The sequence below is a fragment of the Ochotona curzoniae genome, unplaced genomic scaffold (genome assembly GCF_017591425.1).
Source record: "Ochotona curzoniae isolate NIBS_2020 unplaced genomic scaffold, NIBS_Ocur_1.0 contig_2364, whole genome shotgun sequence".
Classification (NCBI taxonomy): domain Eukaryota; kingdom Metazoa; phylum Chordata; class Mammalia; order Lagomorpha; family Ochotonidae; genus Ochotona; species Ochotona curzoniae.
Window position 1 is genome coordinate 1,388,257 of NW_024465434.1, and position 22,210 is coordinate 1,410,466.

Genomic DNA, 22,210 nt, shown 5'->3' on the forward strand with positions numbered 1-22,210 from the left:
TGCAAGAAGCTGTTACCACCTATTTTAATCTGTATTGGACTTTCATGGAATGTTTTGAATACATGACTTTTCATATGGTTCAATTTTACAAAACAATCTGATAGATTTTCCACATGGAGATTTTTGAACAGTTACACCTCAGGGATATCTGTCTAGCAGAATTTTTACCTGCCCTTCTGAGACGAAATGCTGATATAACTTCCCCAATCCATTAAATTAGTAAAATGCTTCAAAGGGAAATTTGCATGTTGGCAAGTTCTTTAAGGTCCCTGATGAAGCTTAATTGCAATGGAAGGGAAGCTTCGGCTGACAACCCCACAGCAGTAGATGGACAAAAGAGTTTATGGGGATAAGGGTATTACTGGCTGTACATTTTATGATTGTGGATGCAGGCCATCCCTGGTCTGTCTCCCTGACAGTGTCACTGGTATTTGCAAGTATGGGGTAAGTATGTTGAGTAATGAAGTTGAAACAAAAATGTAACATATCATTATAGCTCCACAACAATGTTGACTAGCTAGAATATCATGGGCAAAATGAACAAACCCATTTAAACCATAAAAGATGATCTTTGATAAGATCTTTGATAACCCGGACACTCCAGTTTAAATATTAGCCATTTCTCCTAACATTTGTAAGTAGAACCAATTTCATGGAATTGCTTAAATTTCCAAGGATCAGAGAATTTAGTCCATATAAACCCTTCAGGGGGAAAATACTTGAATGTGACTTGCTGTGTCTTCTGACCATAGTTAGTTATACACCTCTAACGTCTTCCTGAATTTTGTTTTAATTATTGCTAAATCTCTCCTGAGTTTGTTTCCTGCAAGGAACCTAATGTCCACCACTAGGTACGGAAGCTAGGGTTAGAGTGAGTTATTACAAAATACTAGGTAGAGCGTGGGATATGATACCTTCTTCCCAGTAGCTATGGCAAGGCATGCTCTGGAAACGTATGATGGCAGCATGTTGTAAAGCTGTTGTCCTTTTAGGCCAGGGAGCTTAAGCTGAAGACAAAAGGTGAAAACACATGTATGGGGGAGGGTGAGAAGCTGCGTTAATATTTTCATAACGTATCTACAGCCTTAACAGTGGCTAGGAGTTGGGGGAAATGAGTTAGAGACCTGGACCAATTGAGTGGAAGAACCTGCAACCCATGATCTGAAACTGGTACATCTCATGAGGGCTCAGTTCCCCAATGATCAAAGATCAAAGTCATGGCTTCTGACCCTATGTGAGGAAAAAGACTCCCATGGTCCTGAGATCTCACGCTCTATTTACAAATATTAGCCACCAGTCTTCATGTTCCTCTGGGTGTCCGTATGACTTCTCACCAGCGTTTCTGAGCATTTCCAACTCTGAAAAGCTTCTGATGCCTTTCCAAGCCTGATTGCTCCATAAAGGATGCACCCACATACCATTATCTTAGGGTTCTCTTCTCAATCCCAAGCATACATGGAGTATCTTACCCATTGATTTTGAGAGCTCAGGTTTGGCTCCCTTGGTCAGAGCTGAGGTTTCACAGCTCTCTCATGCAAGGAGTTTCTCTAAGATTTTAGGTTGGGAAGGTATTTTGAAAGTTATTTCTTTTCTATCCTCTGCAGCATGTGGAAGCATTCTAGGTGACAGTAATGTTAGGGCGTTAGACTTCCTTTGGAAAAGTATCTGTATCTCATTAGAAAACACATGGCTTCTCTCTCTTTTGCAGGTCGTGGAGACTGGGCAGAGATACCAACTTCCAGTGCTTTGGGATGTCCTAACTATAGTTCTCATGAAATGTTATCATCCTGTTTTATTCTCTTCAGATGTTCAAAACACCTCCTGCAAGATTTCATTTATTTTCACTTGCCCCTGGGAGGAGATGGGCCGAGAGTGTCACTGTGGTGGTCAGTAAGGTTTGGGTGAGTGAAGCTTCATGATGCCAGCTTTCTTTGAGAAGATGAATCTTCCCTCAAAAGGTTCAGTTCCCATTTTTGGGAGGGGCTATGCTTACAGAGAAATAGGCTTTTCCAGAAGATAGAATCACAACGCTTGGTGAGATGTTCTGACCACTGTGCTCGGAAGCAGAGGTAAAGGGGCGAAACCCCTGGAACTCACCTTCTGAACTAGAGGAGAAGGAGAACTGCAGAGGGCTGTTGCAATTTGGACTCTGGAATCCCATCTTTCCAGTGCTCACGCACCAGGCTGTGGCTTTCCAACACTTAGCAGCAGACTTCTTAGAATCAGTAGATCTCTCTGTGAATTTATATTGTTTTCTGAAATGATAAAAGATAGGATGCATAAACTAAATTTCTAAAATGAGGCTTTTTAGGAACAAAAAAAGACACTCTCAGTGAATGCTGGTGGCAATAACTTTTCAGAAGAGAAGGAAATTTTGTTTCTGGAGATCGTTTCGAAGGACACCTAGAGAAGAGGCAGGTACAGGAAGGGAGAGCTGTCGGTTATTCTGAAAATGCAGACATACTGCAGCCTGACTTTCCTCCTAGATGCAGAGCTGTCTTTTCTCTCACACAAACCAATAAACTAACTCAAGTAGCAAGTGGGAGTCCCATGATGAGTACTGACATTCCCACCACACCACAGTCAGCTATGAGCTTCTTCATAGAAAAACCTCCGCAGCTTACCAGCCAGATCTTTGATCTAGACAACCAGCTTTTGTACATATAGCTTTTTTTTTTAATTTAAAGACATATTTATTTTTATTGGAAAGTCAGATTTACAGAGAGGGAAATATAAAGAGAAAGATCTTCTATCCACTGGTTCCCCAAGTGGCCATAATGACTGGAGCAGAGCTGATCTGAAACTAGGAGCCAGGAGCCTCTTCTGGGTGCAGGGTCTTAAGGCTTTGGGTCATTCTCCACTGCTTTCCCAGGTCACAAGTAGGTATTGGGAAGAGAAGTGGAGCAGCCAGGATACAAACCTGTACCCATATGGGATCCTGGCGAATACAAGGTGAGGACTTTAACCACTAGGCTACCATGCCGGGCCCACAGAGCTTTGTTTACAAATGCAAAATACTTAAATTTGTGTCAAGTATAACGTGATCACATACAGTTCTGTTTCCTATACACTGGATGCGATAATAAGTTTTGTGTCACATACTTTGTGTGAGACAGAAAGGATGTAAGATACATTTATCCAGGTGATCATTTGGCACAGCTGTTAAGCTAATCGTTTAGACACCTGCGTCCCACAGCCTGCAAGTGCTAGCTGGCTCAGCTCCTGCCTGCAGCTTCTGCTATGACTCATCTTCAGCCATAGTTTTGATGGGTGTGATGGATTTCCTGCCTTCAGCCCGAGAGATCTTCTCTGCTCCTGGTTTCAGCCCCCGCCTGGGCTCACAGGCCTATGCGGGTCAATCTGACATCTGCCACCCTCAAACACCCAAGACATTGAACGGAAAAGTAATTTGTGAAGTTGAATCAAAAATAATCTTTTTTTTTTTTTGAAGATAAAACTCAAAGGTTTTAACTTGCCATGAGGGATTAATAGGCATATAATTGTTATTTGACTGAAATGCCACAATAAATTGTAAATCAATTTCAGAGTGTATGGTTGTTTAAAATTTCCCCCCAGGAAAAAGTATATAAATTAGTTAATACAAGTAGTTACACTTCCGTAAGGAACATTGAATGTTTAATGTCAATTCAAGAATTAAATTACAATTTAAACTAGACTGTGACAAATCTGAAAATTATACTGTCAATTAGCCAACAAGTATAATCAAATCCATACATTATCGATAAAGAATTCTCTAAGGAAATCGTGGTCAATGTGAATGGAGACTGCCAACGTTACAGAGCAAACATTAGCTTTGAAAATGTTTTCTGAAATGCTGCTGATGCCCAATGGCTATCTTATTTGTAATGTCACTGTCTTGGCCACAAAGACATTGCATTAGTGTTTTGGGTGTTGAAGTCACATATTAACTCAAGAAGCAATATGGCCTTTCTGGTTTCTCCAATTAAGAGCTCACTAAATGACTATTTACAATGCTGATTCACTCTCCAGGTATTGCATTCACTCCCTCATTGTCTTGTAGCTTAGATTCCTCGAATATCACTTATGAAACTATGCTTGGCAACTTTCTGCAGAACGTATCTGTGAAACTTAAGGGTATCCAATGGTCTTAGTGTTTCCAAAGCTACTGTCTCTAATCAATGGCAAAACAGAATTGAAACCCATAAGCCATCTTGTGAAAGAAATGTATCATTTCATCTGACTTCTGCCCAATTTTCTGTCAATTTCAGCTATTCTGTTTTCTGTTCCTTTGATTATATTCTTTTCTCTAGCAACTTCTGTAGCCTACATTAACACAACAAATCTAATTACATCATATAGGTAAAGTATGCATAACTTTGAAGAACACAGAGAAAGAAATGGAAATTTTTTTTTTTTTACTTTATCACAGTATTTACCAGTTTTTGGGTATTACTCTTTGTAGTCTTTTCCCAAACAATTTTACTACATATTATTTTTAAAAAATAAGTACTGATCTAGTATTATGGAATTTTTAAAAATCCTATTTCAATCTGTCACCTATTTTCTTTTGCCATATCATGAAGCAAAAATTTTTGTCCAGCTGAGTTCTTATTATTATTCAGTATTTCTAATAGTCTTTCTCTTTCTTTATTAACATGGTGGAGTGAATCAGCACAAGAAAATACGGCATAACAAAGCTTTCCAACATTCTCATAATTTCCTTGTACATTTATCTCAGTTAAGGATTTTTACTGACAATGGCCCTCTACGTGGGACCACAGGATGTTTTTCAGACAACACAGAAAGAAGAGCTTAGATTTTTGTAATCAGCTAGTTTGGGTTTAAATACATTTCTAGTGCATCTGAATGTCATGCCTTTCAATAAAGTTGATCTCTGCGCAACTTCCCTTCGTATATTTTTAATGTAGAAAAATGAAATTGTAGTAGGAGAGTGACAATCTGGGGCTATGATAATCATGCACAGCCTTGTTTATACTCCTGAGGAGTACAAGCTGTTTGCATGTTATTATTATTTACTTGATATTTGTTTACATCATTACCTAATGTAGTGATAAGCCCATGGATTAAAAAAAAAAAAGTACCCCTTGAGTTGTCCCTAAATTCTTAATATCACCCCCTTTTATCTTAAAAATGGATTCTGGTTTGGGCAATAAATTATAAAGCCACACAGTAGACTAACACTGCAAGTTTATGAATTACAAACACATGTTAGAGTTACTCATTAGTATCTTTTGTCACAGCCACCATAAGATATAAAAACCCCTGGTATACGTGTCAGATCTTGCATTAGGGAATAAAGGATGAGCAAGAAAGAGATAAAACATGCAAATTAGCCCTCTTCTGAGCCCTTCAGAATTGATTGTGTTTTTCTGTTGCCATGCAAACAGGCATTGCCCAAATTTAATTATTTATTCTGACATTCCTGTTACTGCTATTAGAAGTTTTTTTTTCCTGCCATTTTATTCATATTTTGTCACAAACACTTCCTTCTTTTAAATTTGATTAGTGTGTTATGGACTCTTTGACAAATAGTAATACTCATCCAAGATTTCATTTGCCTCATCACAGACTCCTATCCCTTTAGAAAAGTTGAGTGGTGTCGTGTAATAAGTTTTGAGAGGAATACAATGTGTGATTGCTAGGCGGAGGTTGGCAGAGGCTCAATGCTGTTCCAACAGGTGCCCATACCAGTGGGCCCATCACTGGGCTGCCTAGAACAGAATCCCCGCCTTTCTGCAAGGGACAGGTACAGAGATGGAGACACTCTGGATAGTTGAAGCCACAGGAACTTGGAGTGTATTGGTCCTCTCACATTGACTCATCCGATCTCAGCTGAAATCTAATTGTCCAAATTGTATGCATTATTCGGTCGGGGGTGGGCTTTGGGGTTAAGATATTTGGGAACTGATGAAGAGTCCAAAGCCACATGGTTTGTCAGTAGGAGGAGAAAGAGAGATTAAACTTGGCAAACTTGTTCTGGCTTGTCAATGTGGTACTTTCTGTCTTCTGACCCCAGCAGGAAGTCCAGCACCACATCCTTAAATTTCCAGATCTGAAGCTAAATAAGCTTCTTGTCTTTATAAATAATTATCTCTGTGGAATACAGAGCAAACGAGGGCAAGCCAAGATTTCTTAGCATCACCTAGCCAGTCTTAACACACACAGAAACCAGTATCAGGAGACAAATGGTGTTGTAACAGACAAGCCATGATGCCCGAGAACTTTGCAACGATGTAAGGGTCACTGAGAGAATGGTTGTGGAGTGAGAAAAATAACAAACTACTTAAAAAATAATCTTTCTTTTTTAAACAGTTTAAATTTTCATTAGCAATATGTTTTTTGCACAAGTGTAATACTTCAGAAACTGTAAGTTGGAGTGGTGAAGCGAGCCGATTATGGCGCACCTGATGGACGGGACAGGAAAACAGCTTTAAGAGTGTGTGTTGTTGGCTTATCAATTGTATTTCATGAGATATTATAAGAGATATCTGGTTTTTAATAAGGCAATCATCAGTTTTCAATGTAATGAAACAGAATTAGGGCATTTTTTTTTATCTTTCATTGTTGATCAGCTACTTTTACTTACAGTATAACAGGCATGAAGAATATTTTTGATGACCATACATATAACTTTCAATTAATTAAAAATGTTTAACAGCCAAATTAAAACAAAGAGGACATTAAAACCTTTTTTCACTGGAACCTAGAGAGACTTGAAAGTGCCACCAGTACATTTAAAAAACATTTACTTGTACATTAACTAATTCAAGTAAAGTATTTCAGAAGATCGTTAAAGTTCTTGAAAGAATTATTTTTTTTCCAAACAGGCCAATATATGGCCTTACAACAATTTTAGGAGGTTAAATTATGTTGTGGCAATAGACAACTCTAAAATGTCAGTGGTTTACACAAAAGCAGTTTTCCATGTTCCATTATATGATCATCATCAGTTGCCCCAACCATTCTGATCTTAAAAACTTGCAATGAAAAGGATTTGGGATTTGACACAAAGTGGTCATTATGTTACTTTGATTTTCCTCCCAAATGAGAGATTCTTGCTATTGTGTTTCTATGAGAGAGCACAATAAGAGGTCTTTTTGGCTCATAAGTCTGGAGGGCTGAAGTGGATCTGGAGGGCTGATGTGATATTTGAAATTAACATTACCCAAAGATACCAGACTAAGATGAGTTACTGAGTGAGTGGAAAGTTGCTTGATCTTCCCTGGGAAACTAAAACATGCCCAGTTGCAGGAAAAGGAAAACAATAGTATGTTTAGTAAGTAGAAGCGTACACTGGACCATATACAGCGCTATCACCCTGATTTCCATAATCACTTCATTACTTCCCATCTGGCCAGTGATGACCAACGAAATGTGGGACGTGAACTGAGGCATTCCCAAGGCTGGCCTTTATCCCTGGCATTTAAACTAAGCTTGTCTGTTGTTCAGCTGCACTGGTGCCAGGCTAGAGCCCTCTGCCAGACTCTAAGAGCCACGGGGAACAGAGCCCCCTGGTGACCTGCATGGGGCATGAAACTTGAGCAAAATAACCCATTTAAATGACTGAGCTTTGTAAAAATGATTTGTTCCTAAAGTCTATATTTACTGTATCAAGGTAAGTTCAATTATGTTACATAAAGCGTAAATTCAATGTAAGAAAGTTCGTTTTGAAAATATAGTTTTGTCTACGGCCATAGCACCCTGAACACGCCTGATCTCATCTGAAAATATCATTTTATTTTCTTTCTTGTTTGAGAGGACACTTCAGCTACCTTATCTGTCCTATTCACCCCTCTCCCTGTTCCTGGGGGAAAATAAATATTATAAAAGTTTAACAGGGAAAAGGCAGAGAGCCTCCAGCACTATAAATGTGCTGCTTCAAATGCGTCAAAACATGTGGCAGAAGAGCTTGTTTTTCCCTTCCCACATAATGGTGCATCAGAGGTTAGACACACTCAGGAGGTGGTTATTGTGACTGTCCTCTGGGAAATTCATAATGGGCGCTTGCTTTTTGTGCGTTCGTTCTAATCAATGCAAAATAGCAGATTGTGGGTTCCATAAGCAAAAGCACAGACATTTAATCACATGAATGTGCATGGATCTAAAAGAAAAATTAATTATTAATGATGCTGTGGTTAGGCTCAACTTCAATGAATAAATTATTTAGTATGCTGTATACAGCAAAACTGCATTATAACACAAGATAAGGCAAAGGTCTAGCAGAAATCCCCAAATTAAAAATGAAGAGGCCATTTCCTAACACTGATAATTCCTAAGAGTGTAGCATTCCAGTCATCCCACTTGTGTTTATTCCCAGCAACACCCAAAGACCGGTGTGAGATAAAAGCTGTATTAATATTTACAAAATTCTTTTAATAAGTTTTTGATAGCTTATTGTGAAATGGCATAATTCAAACTGTAATTTTCTCTGATAAAATGGAAATCTGTATCACCTGAAGCAGCTTTCACTGACACATGGAAGGTTGACAAGCTAATATCTTCTAGATGTTCTGCCTTTTAAATCCCCAAACTCCTGGCACATGGTGCCATTCTCACCTACTGGTCCCTCTGTTGCACGCAGCTAACGTATGTGATAAGTTGTTCATTCTGGAATGCCCCAGCAGTTACACCTTGAGGGACAAAGGGACCATCATCACAGGATGCTGTTTTCTTCTGATGGGCACTTGGCAAACAAATGCTTCTTTGTGGTCCTCTAGTTTCTGTGTCACAATACAACACAGATAATTGGAAGAAATTAATTAGGGAAGTCATATTTGAGAATTACTTTCAAGAATCTCTGATCATTTCCCACTCTCTTTATTTCCCTTCTCCATTACAGTGATTGAAAAAAATGGGGAAAATGAGTTCCAATTTATATGTCAGGCTTCCTTTGGCATTAAAGGAAAACCAAGAGAGTTTGGGGTGGTTTCACTTACAGTAAACTGTGATACTTTTATTTCCCGTGCAGCTAATATTTGGAGTTTGCAATGTTGTGGATAAAATGGTCAAACTGAAATGTATTCTAGGGCAGACAAAATATTAATCATCTTGGATGTCTGGAAATTTCATCTGAGTTTGTGGTATTAAAGCATACAGAGGCAATTTTTCGGATGTTGATACAATATTCACTTTTGAACCACTGGTTCACAAAACACAGACTTCATGGGAAAAGTGGCAGGCAAAGCAAACATGAAGATTTAAAATAAAACAAAACAGAAATAAAAACCAAGAGCTCTGTAGAAGCCTCAGGTTCTATGTTACCTTAGCCAGTATATAGCTTTATTTGTTTTTAGAGATATGAAAATACTTATAATTTTTTAAATATACATTGGGTTTTTATGAAATTGGTGCTCCACATTACAAGATGGATTTCATTGTAAGGAATATACATAATTCTGTACTTTAAAAAGAAGATAGCAAAGAGTGAGTATGTGGGGAAGTTAGAACCACTGTGCGCTGTTGGAAGGCGTATAAAATGGTGTGGTCACTATGGAAAACAATATGCAACTTCCTCAAAAACCAAGAATTATTGCATCATTCAGAAACACCACTTCTGAGTTGCTATTCTCTACTGCCCAACAAGAAATTCTAAGCAAAGTGAAAGTATGGGGGCAGAGAGTAGGTCAGTGGTCACAGTGGCCAGAAATGCCACGAAGGGATTGAGAGGAGAGAAGACGAGCAATAATTTCAGGTGTTGCAATGTTCTGTATCTTGACTGTGGTGGTGCTTGCTGTGCTGCAGACAATGGTCAAAGCTCAACAAATTCAAAGCTCCTTTAAAAAAGAAGGGTTTATTTACTTTTGTTACAAAGGCAGGTTTACAGAGAGAGGGAGAGACAGAAAGATCTTCCAATGTTTGTTTCACTCCTCAAATGGCCAAAACAGCCTGAGCTTAGCCAATCCAAAATCAGGAGCCAGGAATTTCTGCTGGGTCTCTCATATGGGTGCAGAATCCCAAAGCTTTGGGCTGTCTTCTACTGCCTTCTCAGGCCACAGCCAGGAAGGTAAATGGGAAGTGGAGCAGCTAGGACACAAACTGGCATCCATATGGAATCCTGGCAAGTGCAAGGTGAGGATTTAGCCACTAGGTTTCTGTGATGGGCCTTATCATGTGTTTTTAATAATTGTGCTTGAAAATAATTGTATTTCTTGTGCTAAAAAAATTAAGAAGTCAGAAACATGAAAATACATCGAAGAGAAATTGCTTTTCTTGATTCCCATCTTGGAGGAACATATAAATTTGAAAATGATTGACAGGATTCATAGCCCCTTTAATCTAAGGAACTTGATTTATTGTTTTTACTAGAATGTTACATTGGCTCAGTTTAAATTTTGAGAAAGAGCTTGGATAAGGTGGGATGTATTTTGTTTAAAAAACTTGACTTGTACCAATGTCTATGGAACAAAGTTAAAATTGAATAAGTTATTTTAAGACAGAAAACCTGATGTAGAGGCTTGCATTTTTGCCCAGTGGGTGAAGCCTCTGTCTGCTATGCCAGAATCCCAAACAGATGTTGCTTCATATCATGGATGTTCCAGTTCCCTGTAAATTCTCTTGGGAAAGCAACAGCAAAAACTTAAGTCTTTGGTCTCATGGACCTATGTGGGATATCTGGGTGGATGCCCAGTCTCCTGGATTTGTCCTGGCACAGCATGGGCACTGCGGCCACTTCAGGCCCAAACAACCTAGTGGAAACACTGTGTGTGTGTATGTGTGTGTGTCCCTCTCTGTAGTACTGTCTTTCAAACAAATAAATGATCTTAGAAAAAAGGAAAGACCTAACTCAAGAACAGCATTCATAAATGCTCAATACGACCATTCAAAAGCACAACTCCCATTCTTTAAAAAAAAATGGTATTCTGATTTTACAGTAATCGTTATTTTAATTCCGTAAAAATGGTTCTAACACCCACATGTGTTTCCTTAAACACTACATTGTGCTTCTCTCCACACACACATTATAATTTTTGTTTTTCCTTCATCTTTTTACTCTTCAATATTTTTACTTGTTATTTTTTTGAAAATCAAGTCATTTTAATGGCAGTTGTCTCCAGTCTAAGAGGTTCTGACTGAATACCCTTGTTGTTTTTCACATGCACATCTTCCTCTAGATGGGAAGACTTACAAAGCGCATGGGAAATGGAAATAAAAGATGAAAATAAAAATGCTATCTTTCTTTCTCAACTTAGTTCCATCAAGTTCAAGGTATTTTAGTAAATAATGATATCAGTCCACCTGTGTATCTGTAAAGAACTAGGGTTCCTGGAGTTTTAACCATGTCTATACCCTTGTTTTATATCACTACCTATAGAAAAAGGTGTGCCCTTTGGATTTTCACTTTAAAGCTTCATTTACTCAAAAACAGAGAAGTGGTTAAATGAAATAAGAAAATCAATATATTAAATGGTCAGAACGTAATGTCCCCAATTTGGAGGAAGATGTGGGCATCCATTACAGAATGTTCATGGAATTCTAAACAGACATGCTCAGAAAAGAGCCTCCCCAAGACCTAATATATTCAAACTTTGAAAACTAAAACATAAAAAGAATATCTTAAAAAACACCAGATCACTCTTAAGGTTTCTCCCATTCGATTAACAGCAGGTTTCTCAACAGCAAATCTACAAGCGAGGAGAAAATAGAGAAGTAGATTCCAAGTTCTAAAAGAAAAATCTGCCAACCCAGAATACAATACTGCACAAAACTCTCATCCAAAATAAGGATGAAATAAGAACTTTCCAAAACAAGCAAAAGCGGAAACAATTTGTCACTACCTGGCCAGCATTAAACATTATATTTAAAAATTTACTACATGCCTAAAAAGAAAAAGAAGATTATTGTTATACAAAAATGTGAAGGCAGAAAAGTTCAAGGTCAAAGGCAAGATCAAGTCATTACTTATCAATAATAACCTTGAATGCAAATGGACTACGTTGTCCAATTAAAAGATTGTAGACTTGGTGAATAGACGTAAAAACAGCACCCTTGTATTTACTGCCTACAAGAAACACACTTTATGAACAGAGACACGTGCAGATTGGACGTGACAGGGTGGAAAAAACATTCAATGGAAAGAGAAATTAACCAGCATTAGCAGTTACATGAGATAAAACAGGCTTTAAGACAAGAAGTGTTAAAACAAAGGTGATCATGCAATGATACAGGGATGAATTCAATAAGAAGATGTGATTATAGTGAATGCACATGCAATAAGGCACCCAATTTTACAAAACAAATATGTATAAAGGGAGGCATAAGCTTAAACACAAAAGTGGTGGGAAAGTTCAACTCCGCTTTCAATCAATGGACACATCAATGAAACAACAACAACAAAACCAACGAAGAAGCAACAGAGTTAATTTACATTATAAACAAAATAGACAGATCTCTACAGAGCATTTTATCCCATAGCTGCACAATACACATTTTTTCCCCAGTGCATGGAACATTCTCTAGGACATTTTAGGACATAAGCATGATTCAAACAATTAAAACATTGTAAAATCATATTAGGTACATTTTCTGACAACAATAGAATGTAACAAGAGAATCTGTAAAAACTATACCAATACATGCACACAGAATACCATCCCAATTGAACAGTAGTTCATAGGAAATCAGAAGAGACAAAAAAATGATGAAAACTGAACTTATGAGATATAGCAAAAAAAAAAAAATTCAAGAGAAATGTTTACAGAAATTGGTGCCTACATTTAAAAAAATGGAAAGGTTTCAAACAAATGTTCTGAAATATCATCTTAGGGACCCTAAAAAGGAAAAGTAAACCAAACCCTAAATTAGTAGAAGAAAACAAATAATGAAAGTCAGAGAAAAAAAATGAACAAAATAGTAATAAAGATACACAAAAGATCAGTGAAATGAGGAGTGAATTTTTAAAGATTTATTTTTGTATTTGAAAGACAGATTTTACAGAGAGAAGGAGGGACACAGAGGGAAAGCTGTCCATCTGCTGGTTCGCTCACAAGTGGCCACAATGGCTGGAGCTCATCTGATTTAAAGGCAGGAGCCAGTAGCCTCCCCAGGTCTCCCACATGGGCACAGGACCCAGAGCTTTGGGCCATCCTCTACTATTTTCCTGGGTCACAAGAAAGCAGCTGGATTAGAAATGAAGCAGCTGAGACACAGACCAGTGCCCATTTGGGATGCTGGCACCCTAGGGTGGATTAACCTATTAAGCCACTGCATTGGACCCATGGACAACGATTTAAAAAGTTTGACAAAACTGATGACCCATTGGCCCAGTTAACCTCTTCCCCCCCAAAATGGGTGACAATTAAAAATGAAAGCAGATAAAAAATGCATTACAACAGATTCCTTATAAATACAAGGAACTTATATTTCTACCTAGAATTAATATAAAAAAAAAAACCCATATACCAGAGAATCCCAAACCTAGAAGAAATGGAAAGATTTCTAAAGTTCACCAAAATTTAGTTGTGAAGACAGAAAATTTGCATAGCCCAATAACCAAGATGCAGATTGATACAATTTTAAAGAGCTTCCCAACACAGAAAAACACAACATTGGATACATTCACTATTGAAATCAGCCACATTTTTATGGAAGAACCAATACCAATTTGTAAATTATTCAAAAGAACTCTAGTTTTAAACTTGAGATCTCAAAATACAAAAGTACTAAAGGAAAATACAGAGGAAATATTGCAAGACACTGTCAGGGGTAGCAAGTTCTCAGATAAGATCCCAGAAGCATTAGCAATAAAAGAAAAAAAAAAGAAAAAATAGAATCACATCAAGCTAACTAAGGAAATGGTTAACAAAGTGAAAAGGTAATTCACACAATGTTAGAGAATATTTAAAAACTATGTACCTGATAAAGGATTAATAATCAAAATATACAGTTTCAAGAAATTCAAGAGCATCCTTGTTTAAATGTATTCCAAAGTATTTTTATAACTGTTGTGAATGGCACTGATCTTGTGAGTTCTTTATAAGTCGTGACATTCTCTGTGTATGCAAACGTTGTTGTTTGTGTGTGTGTTCATATTCTGTCCTATCAATTCCTTCTGAATACATTTATGGATTACTTGCAGTATTTTGCTAGTAGAAATTTATCTCATTGAATGGATGCATATTTTACTTTCTCCAACATGTCTGAGTATAAGTTCCCATCAACAGTGAATGAGGAAACACTGGAAGCCCAGGTGAGCTCTGCCTTCCCACGATGAAGCTAAGATCATGAATGAGAGCAAAATGCAAGACTAAGAGAAGCACTCTGTTATCCGTTCCTTCCTGGGCGCTCATCCCTCCTCTGGGAAGTGTCTAAGCGTGGGTTCCTTTCCTTCGAAGGCCATGTACAGAGCAGGCTGCTCCTCAATAACCTTCTTCTCAACAGACCAATCTGTTTCAGAATTATTCCGAAACAGTATTTAAAACAATGCCACTTTTCTGAGACATGCAAATGCCTTGAAAACCAGGCTGGGTTGTCATGTGTTTCCTGCTCTTTAAATCAGAGTGACAGACTTTCTGAATGTAACGGGACAACTACTACAATCGTTGACATTCCACATCGTCAATGAACACGGGTGATTTCGCTTCTCTTTAAAAAGCAGCCAATATTTAGTATGCTAGGTCTAGAATAAATGTTTCACTTTCTGTGGTCCCAGAACAGTTTTATTTGATTCCAGAGTCTGATGCGCTCCACCTCAAGGAAGGATATAATGAACAGATCCTTCTTGTCTTAAGTATATGTAAGTAACTTGGTTAGCAATGACTTACAGATATGTCAGTTTGTTTGCTCTAATGAGGCACCAATGTCTCCTTTGCAAATACTCAGCCCTGAAGTACCACTGGGTGTTTGTAGAGCTATTTGGAAATGTGCACTGGAAAATAAACATGAAAAAGCAATTGAATGTGTCTGAAGCAAAAAAATCTATGTGTTGTTTCTGAAGATCCTAAAGGATGAGCACTGTAAATTGACACTAATTTGCTTCTGAAAAGTTTCAATGCTTCTATTTTCCCCAGTAGAGATAAAAAATTTTCTACAGCACTGCATTGTTGAAGAGTAGACCATTTATAGAGAGTGCATGCAAGTAGGGCCATTCTATTTGCCAGTTTCTGCTTTTTCTTTTGAGCATGTCTGCAAAATCCTCAGCAACTCATGCTGCATGTTGACATGACTTACCTTGAAACAGCACACATTCATAAGCCTCCCATTTAATTACATGGTTCTTACCTAAGAAATCTTGCCAGGGCAATCATGTTCACTTTTTACCAATTGTCGGTTCTAATTACAGATTGATTACAGGGAAAATATTTTGGGGAAGTTAGAGAAAGGACTATTTTTTATGTTTGTTAATATTGTTCTTTCTATTTATGGTCATCAAGACACTGGCTATGAAAGAATATTATCTAGCATCATCCATTTTGTATGATTTATAACATTCTTATTTTTAAAAAGATTTATTTTTAAATTTTTATTGGAAAGTCAGAGATACAGAGAAGAGGAGGAAAAATAGAGAGGAAGATCTTCCATCCATTGATTCACTCCCCAAGTGGCTGTAGCTGCCAGAGCTGAGCTAATCCAATGCTAGGAGCCTGGAGCTTCTTCCAGGTCTCCCACATGGGTGCAGGGTCCCAAAGCTTTGGACTGTCCTTGACTGCTTTCCCGGGCCACAAGCAGGGAACTGGATGGAAAGTGGGGCTGCTGGGATTAGAATTAGCACCCATATTGGATCTCAGCATGTTCAAGGTAAGGACTTTAGCTGCTAGGCTACTGTGTTGAGCCCTATTTATAACCATCTTACTACTTATGAGACTAAGATGTCATTTTGCTATTATGAGAATCTCTTTTATGCATAGAAACTTCAAGAAAGTGAATGCAAAATTACAGAAATAAAAGGAAGGTTCTATTTTGTGGATTTGTTACCCCAAAACATAGCTAAGCAAAACCTATCCTGCTAACCCATAAAAATATCCAGCACACCAATGCTATTTTATCCACTTTAGAAGATGAGCTCTTAGTAAAGGCATTCCAACAAAACACAAGTGAGTCTGAAGAAGGCTGGTAAATTTCCAAGGATAAGAAAGTTACTGTTGTTAAGGCATTGTGGCACACTGGGTTAAGTCACCGTTTGACATTCAGGCATCAGCTTCTGGCTAACATACTCAAGGAGACAGCGGATGCTGGCTAAGTGCTTGAGTCCATGCCACCCACAATGAGACCTGGATAGGAGTTCCTGGCTTCCAGTTTTAGGTTCATCCAGCCCACGCAGTGATGGGTATTTGGGGAGATGCCTCCTTCTGACATCTGGTCTTTTAAACAAACAAATAAACTTGAAGCAAACAAAAAGTGTTGACCCATTTCTGGAACTTACATAGTATCTGAGGGTGCTCATATGTGACGAAGTGGCTTTAGAACATGATGCTGTTAGTTTTTACAAGTCCCTGTATGAAATGACTGCCCAAACTGTCAGGAGCCCAAAGCGGTTTCTCGATGCCCACTAACAGAGGAACTGCACTGTGACCAACGGAACCAGCAAGAGCAGAGTGGCACCCGACCTTTCTTGTAGTTCCTGTTTTATTTTCTATTTCCCACTTCATGGCTTATTCCTTTCAGTTTTCTCTTTCATCTCTTTCCACTTTGCTCTCCAGAGTCTGTCTGTACTCAACAAGAACAAATAGAGAATAAATGTCCTTTAAGTATTAAATTTCGCACAGAATGCTACCATCTAAAATGTGGACTTACCTTGTTCTTGGCTTTTCATGAACTTTCTATCTTCTCTTGGAATCTAATGAAGCAGTGCAATTTGATGTTAGGAACTTACGGGTATGAGCTATATTCTGAGCCTTTCATTTCAAGTTCAGATTATTATTCTTTAACTTCCTTGAGGAAGGCAAAGTAATCAAAACCAGAGATTAAAACCTTTGTTAGCTTCCATCTGTTCTGGCTCTGCTTGCGTCTCATCTTGTTACTGTAATCATTGACTTCCAGCAACATTCGTGCCAGATGCTGGCCTGTCCTTCTCCAACTCCTGACTTCTGTTCACTTTTCATCTCTGAGTGTTAGGTGCGGCATGGCCTGAGCACCAGCCAGCCTGGATGACACGCCTTCACGGAGTGGTCCCTCCTCTCTGCACACTTGGTGCCTCTCTGCCTCTTGCTCCTGCATTCTCTTAGTGACACCGTGCCTCTGCCCACTCATGGTTTCCCTACCGAATATCTTTGGCTGCTTCCTGCTTTACAGATCAGTCTCTGGAATCAGTTCCCCTCTTCTGCTGGAGCATTCAAATTGCTCTCCACTGAACGCTGCTATCCTTGTGGTAGTCTTTTCCATGTCGTATTTTAGTATATTTTACTATGAGTATTAGTATGTATTATTTTTCTATGATATGCCACTTAGTATGTGTTTGCTCACGAAGCGAAGAAGTGAAGAGAGGAGGGAATGAATGGCCTTTGAAGACTCAGGCTATTCAGGGTCTAGACTGCCTGGTGTTGCAGGTGTTGAGGTTGAAGCTCCCTTCCTTGTCAGTAAACAAAAGCAGTGTATTTTAGTAACTTGCAAAATCTCCTTAAAAGCCACATATTGTTCACAATCTCACTAAGATTTCTCTTTAATGAAGCATTTCTTCCTCTTGACCTCTGATTTGGTCTTTCAATGCCTTTTCACTCTAATGTCAAACAAGTATTATAGGGACAAAAGGTGACAATAAGGCCTGGCATGATAGCTCAGTGGCTAAAACCCTTGCCTTGCAAACACTAGATCCTATGTGGGTGCCAGTTCATTTCCTGGCTGCTACACTTCACATCCAGTTTGCTACTATTGGCCTGGGAGAGCAGTAGAGGGTGGTTCAAAACTATGGGACCCTGCAACCACCTGGGAGACCCGGGAGAAGCTACTGGCTCCTGGCTTTGGATCAACTCAGCTCTGGGCAGTCACTTGGGGAGTGAAGCAGTGGCTGAAGATCTTTCTTTTTGTATCCTTCTCTGTAAATCTACCTTTCCAATAAAAATTTTTTTAAAGGGTGAAAATAGAAGAGGAAATATTGCTAATAAGAACATGCTCAAGGTATATTTCAATTTCAGACTTGAAAAAGTAAACTTTAGGCTAAAGTATGGATAGTTTCCACTTCTCTGCTTCTACAATAACTTCTTCACATGATCATGTTAATCAGATCTATTAAAGCATGTAGATCAGAAGGAGCAAGTCTGGAGAGATTCAGTGAAAACACCAAATAGTTTTAATTCAATACATTATTCCAAATCCTAAATTAGGTCATGGTTAAATGCGTGCACATATAGGTGTATATGTATGTATATATTTTTATACCCAGTATGTGTACAAATACATGAAAATACAGGCATATACACAATTTTAAAAATTCCTTGATAGGTGTATATATACCACATACATGTTTTGGAGTGGAAATAACAGAAAATCAGTTTCATAGAATCAGTCATCACAGAACTGGTAAGTGTTGTGACAAAAAAAGCTTAAAAATCTTTACTATGACTTAACAGTGAATAGCAAGGCCATGAGGATAACTAAAATTTTTTTTTTGCTTGATAGCTCTGTAGTTTTCCAGATGAACTTTCCAACAAGATAGAATTTTAAATTAATGGGTCATGCCTCTTTAATGTTTTCTAGCTAATTCAGAAAGCAAGGGAAAAAAAAACCTGCCTTGGTTTCGCATCTTGACCTTTGAAAAATTCTAAGAACAACTATTAGTCTTCAAGATGGATGACTAAGGGCAAACCCTGGTGGATGGAACACACCCGTCCCTGTTGAGCCTCCAAGGGCTTTATCCCTCTGAGGTTATTCTCTATTTTCTAAGTGATCTCAGTTCATACAGTTTGAAAGCTTATGATTCTGACATGTTTGTATTATTTTCTACTCTCTGTAGTTGCCTTTAGTTCCTTTGCTCAAAGACAACTGCCCAAAAAGCAAAGATGCTCAAAAAATCTGCAGGTGGTTTCATGGTAATGAGGGATCACTTAAACAGTGCAATAATTTAGAATGAACAAGAAAAAAAGTTAATTTTAAATACTCCTCATCTACATGGATACACTTGCAAGTTTTTAACTTACTTGTTTCAGAGGAAGAGAGATGAAGATAGACAGGGCATACCTACGCACTGGTTCATTCCTTGAAGGCCTGCAACAGCCAGGACAGAACAGGACAGACAGAATCCACAAACTCAATCCATGGCTTTCCTCGGGGTGGAAGAAACTCCACTGCCTGAGCTACCGCTGCTGTCTTCCAGGGTCTTCATTAGCAGAAAGTAGTAGTCAGTCACCAGAGAAAGACACAGCTTAGTTTGCATTGCAACTGCTAGATCAAACATCCTCCCTTACTTCAATATCTTTTCTTTCTTTTTTTGGGGGGGGGTTGGGTAGGGGTGGGTCATGAACATGTTATATTTTGGTAATAAAGAGGCATAAAAATGCTGTGAGTTGTACTACTGCCATGTCTCTTCAAATGTGTAAGGAGTAATGATGAATTACCTCAGGAAATAAGCATGCTTTTGTTGTATGGTATAATAATTTTTTCATACAATTATTTGGATAAATTATAAGGAGATAGTAGATGTAAAGGTTAGCTTAGAAGCAAGTAAGAACATGTGGTCAATTAACTAAAGGACTTTTACTGAAAGTATGTTCAGGTATCATAGTGATGGTGGGAAATGGGAAAACAAGTTAAGTTAGTATTAGAAAGTGTATATATACATATATGCTAGTTATAGTATAGATTAGTAGAGCAAATATTTCTAGTCATAACTGACAATAAAATATACATAATGTGTTGAGGATTTGTAAAGTCAGTAAAAAAATAATATAAAACATTCAGTAGAAAATTACGTAAACTAAATGAGCAGGTAATTTGCCACAGAAACCAAAGTTCAATAGAGATACAACATTCAACCTCAAAGGCATTAAAAGAAACATGTCAAAAATAAAAGTGAGGTTTTAGAAGTAGGGTTCTGCAGTAAACGTCCGTTGGGACCCGGGAGAGGAGCTTTCTCTGGTCCTTACTTATTTCCAACTTTGGATCCACACCCTCTCTTGCAATGACCATCAGGGTCTCCCCGGAGGCTCCCCACCCCCCCCCCAAAAAAAAAAACACATTAGAGTAGATAGACAGAGATCAATAAGGAAAGCTTAGAACAGACAGGAAACGGTCAGTTTGGACTCCGATATACCTTACTAGGTAGGACACAAAGATTAGTTACTCATCATTAAGGTATTGAAGATTTCTCTGTGCACACCCCTCCTAAAACTGTTCTGCATCCCAATCTTTAACATAGGCCTTGTTAGAGTTATAAGCCAATTTGGACTATCCTAAAATTTTCCAAGTTCAGCAAAATTATGCTTCAACACTATAAGCTGCTAAATACAAAAATGAAAATAGACACGAGACAGATGAGTAATACCCTATAACAATTTTAAGGTGCATAGCAGCTGGTTGTGTATAAACTTGAAGTGTCAATGAAGTACTCACAGGATGAGGTTAAGAACTTGCATTTTCTAACATATTGGTCACTCAATACCATGCCAATTAACTCCATAATGTTGTAAATCATTGTTGATGTTATGTTGTGGATTTTCATTGGGGGGGATGATATACTGCCAGCTCTACTTTCAGACCAGGAATGTTCTCCCAATGAAACCATTGCATTTATCTGGACAATAAGATGCTGGACTCTATGCAAGGTCCATGCTAGCAATGAGGGAATCATGACTGGATATGATCTGTATTACTGCAACAATGTGGAGGAATCCACCATGGGGGGAAGGCATGGGAGGGGTTGGGGGAATCCCAGAGTCAATGAAACTGTGTCACAAAATGAAAAAACAAAGTAGGGCTCTGATACAGTGATAACCTCTGGAGATGTTCATAACCCATGTTGGGGTGCTTAGCTAAAGCCTTGGCTACTCTGCTTCTGATCCAGTTTCCTATTTATGCACACTATCCAAGGCTGCAGATGGTATCCCAAGTGTCTGAATCCCCGCCATCCACATGGGACACCTGGATATAGTTCCAGACTCCTTGGCTTCAGCCTGGCTCAGTTCTGACTATTTTGGGATTTGGGACAGTAAATTATTAGATTCATGTTCTCTCTTTCTTTATTTTTAAGGGATTTATTTATTTTTATTGGACAGACAGATATACAGAGAGGAGGAGAGACAGAGAGGAAGATCCTCTGTCTGACGGTCCCCTCCACAAGTGACTGCAACAGCTGGAGCTGAGCCAACCCGAAGCCAGGAGCCAGGAGCTCCCCCAGGTCTCCCACACTGGTGCAGGGTCCCAAGGCTTTGGGTCATCCTCAACTGCCTTCCCAGACCACAAGCAGGGACCTGGATGGGAAGTGGGGCAGCTGGGATTAGAATTGGCGACCGTATGGGATCCTGGCGTGTGCAAGGCGAGGACTTTAACCACTACGCTATCATGCCGGGCCCTTATCTCTCTCTCTTTCTCTTTCAACCCTTCTCTCTCATATTTCACATAAAATAGAAAAAGTCAGCTTGGCTTTCCATAGACCTCACTTGGTAGGATGCAAAGTTCAGTTATTCCTCACTAGCTAAGTTATTGGAGATTTCTCTGTACAGCCCTCCTAAGACTGTTCAACTCTTCAACTGTTAGCATATGGCTTGTTAGAGCTGAAAGTCTGTTTTATTTATCCAAAAATGCACGATGGTCTATAAAATCTCACTTGAATAGTATAAACTGCTAAATATAAACAGAATTTTTAAAAAGACAACAACAACAAAAAGAAATCTGCATATGAGAAGGGGAATCTGTTATCCTATATTTGCAGCAGCATGATCTACAATAGCAAAGACATGGAAACAATCCAGATATACATTCAAAGAAGAGTGGTTAAAGATATTGTGGTATATCTACTCTGTGGAATATTATTCGGCCATTAAGAAGAATGAAATTATGCCATTTGCAATTAGATGGTCCCAACTAGAGACCATTATGCTCAGTGAAATGAGTCAAACACAAATGAACAAATACCATATGTTCTCTCTAATATAAAGAAACCTTCATGGAAAGTGTAACTTTTAATAACCCAATCCAAATTGGCTGTTTTGATGTTTTTATTTCAGTTTCATTTATTCCAAATACTTTCTTTTCTCTTGTCGAGTTAATCATTGGCTCATGGATTACATGGTGACATCATTTTACCCAATATGCTTTTGTGTTTGCTTTTTGTTACCCATGT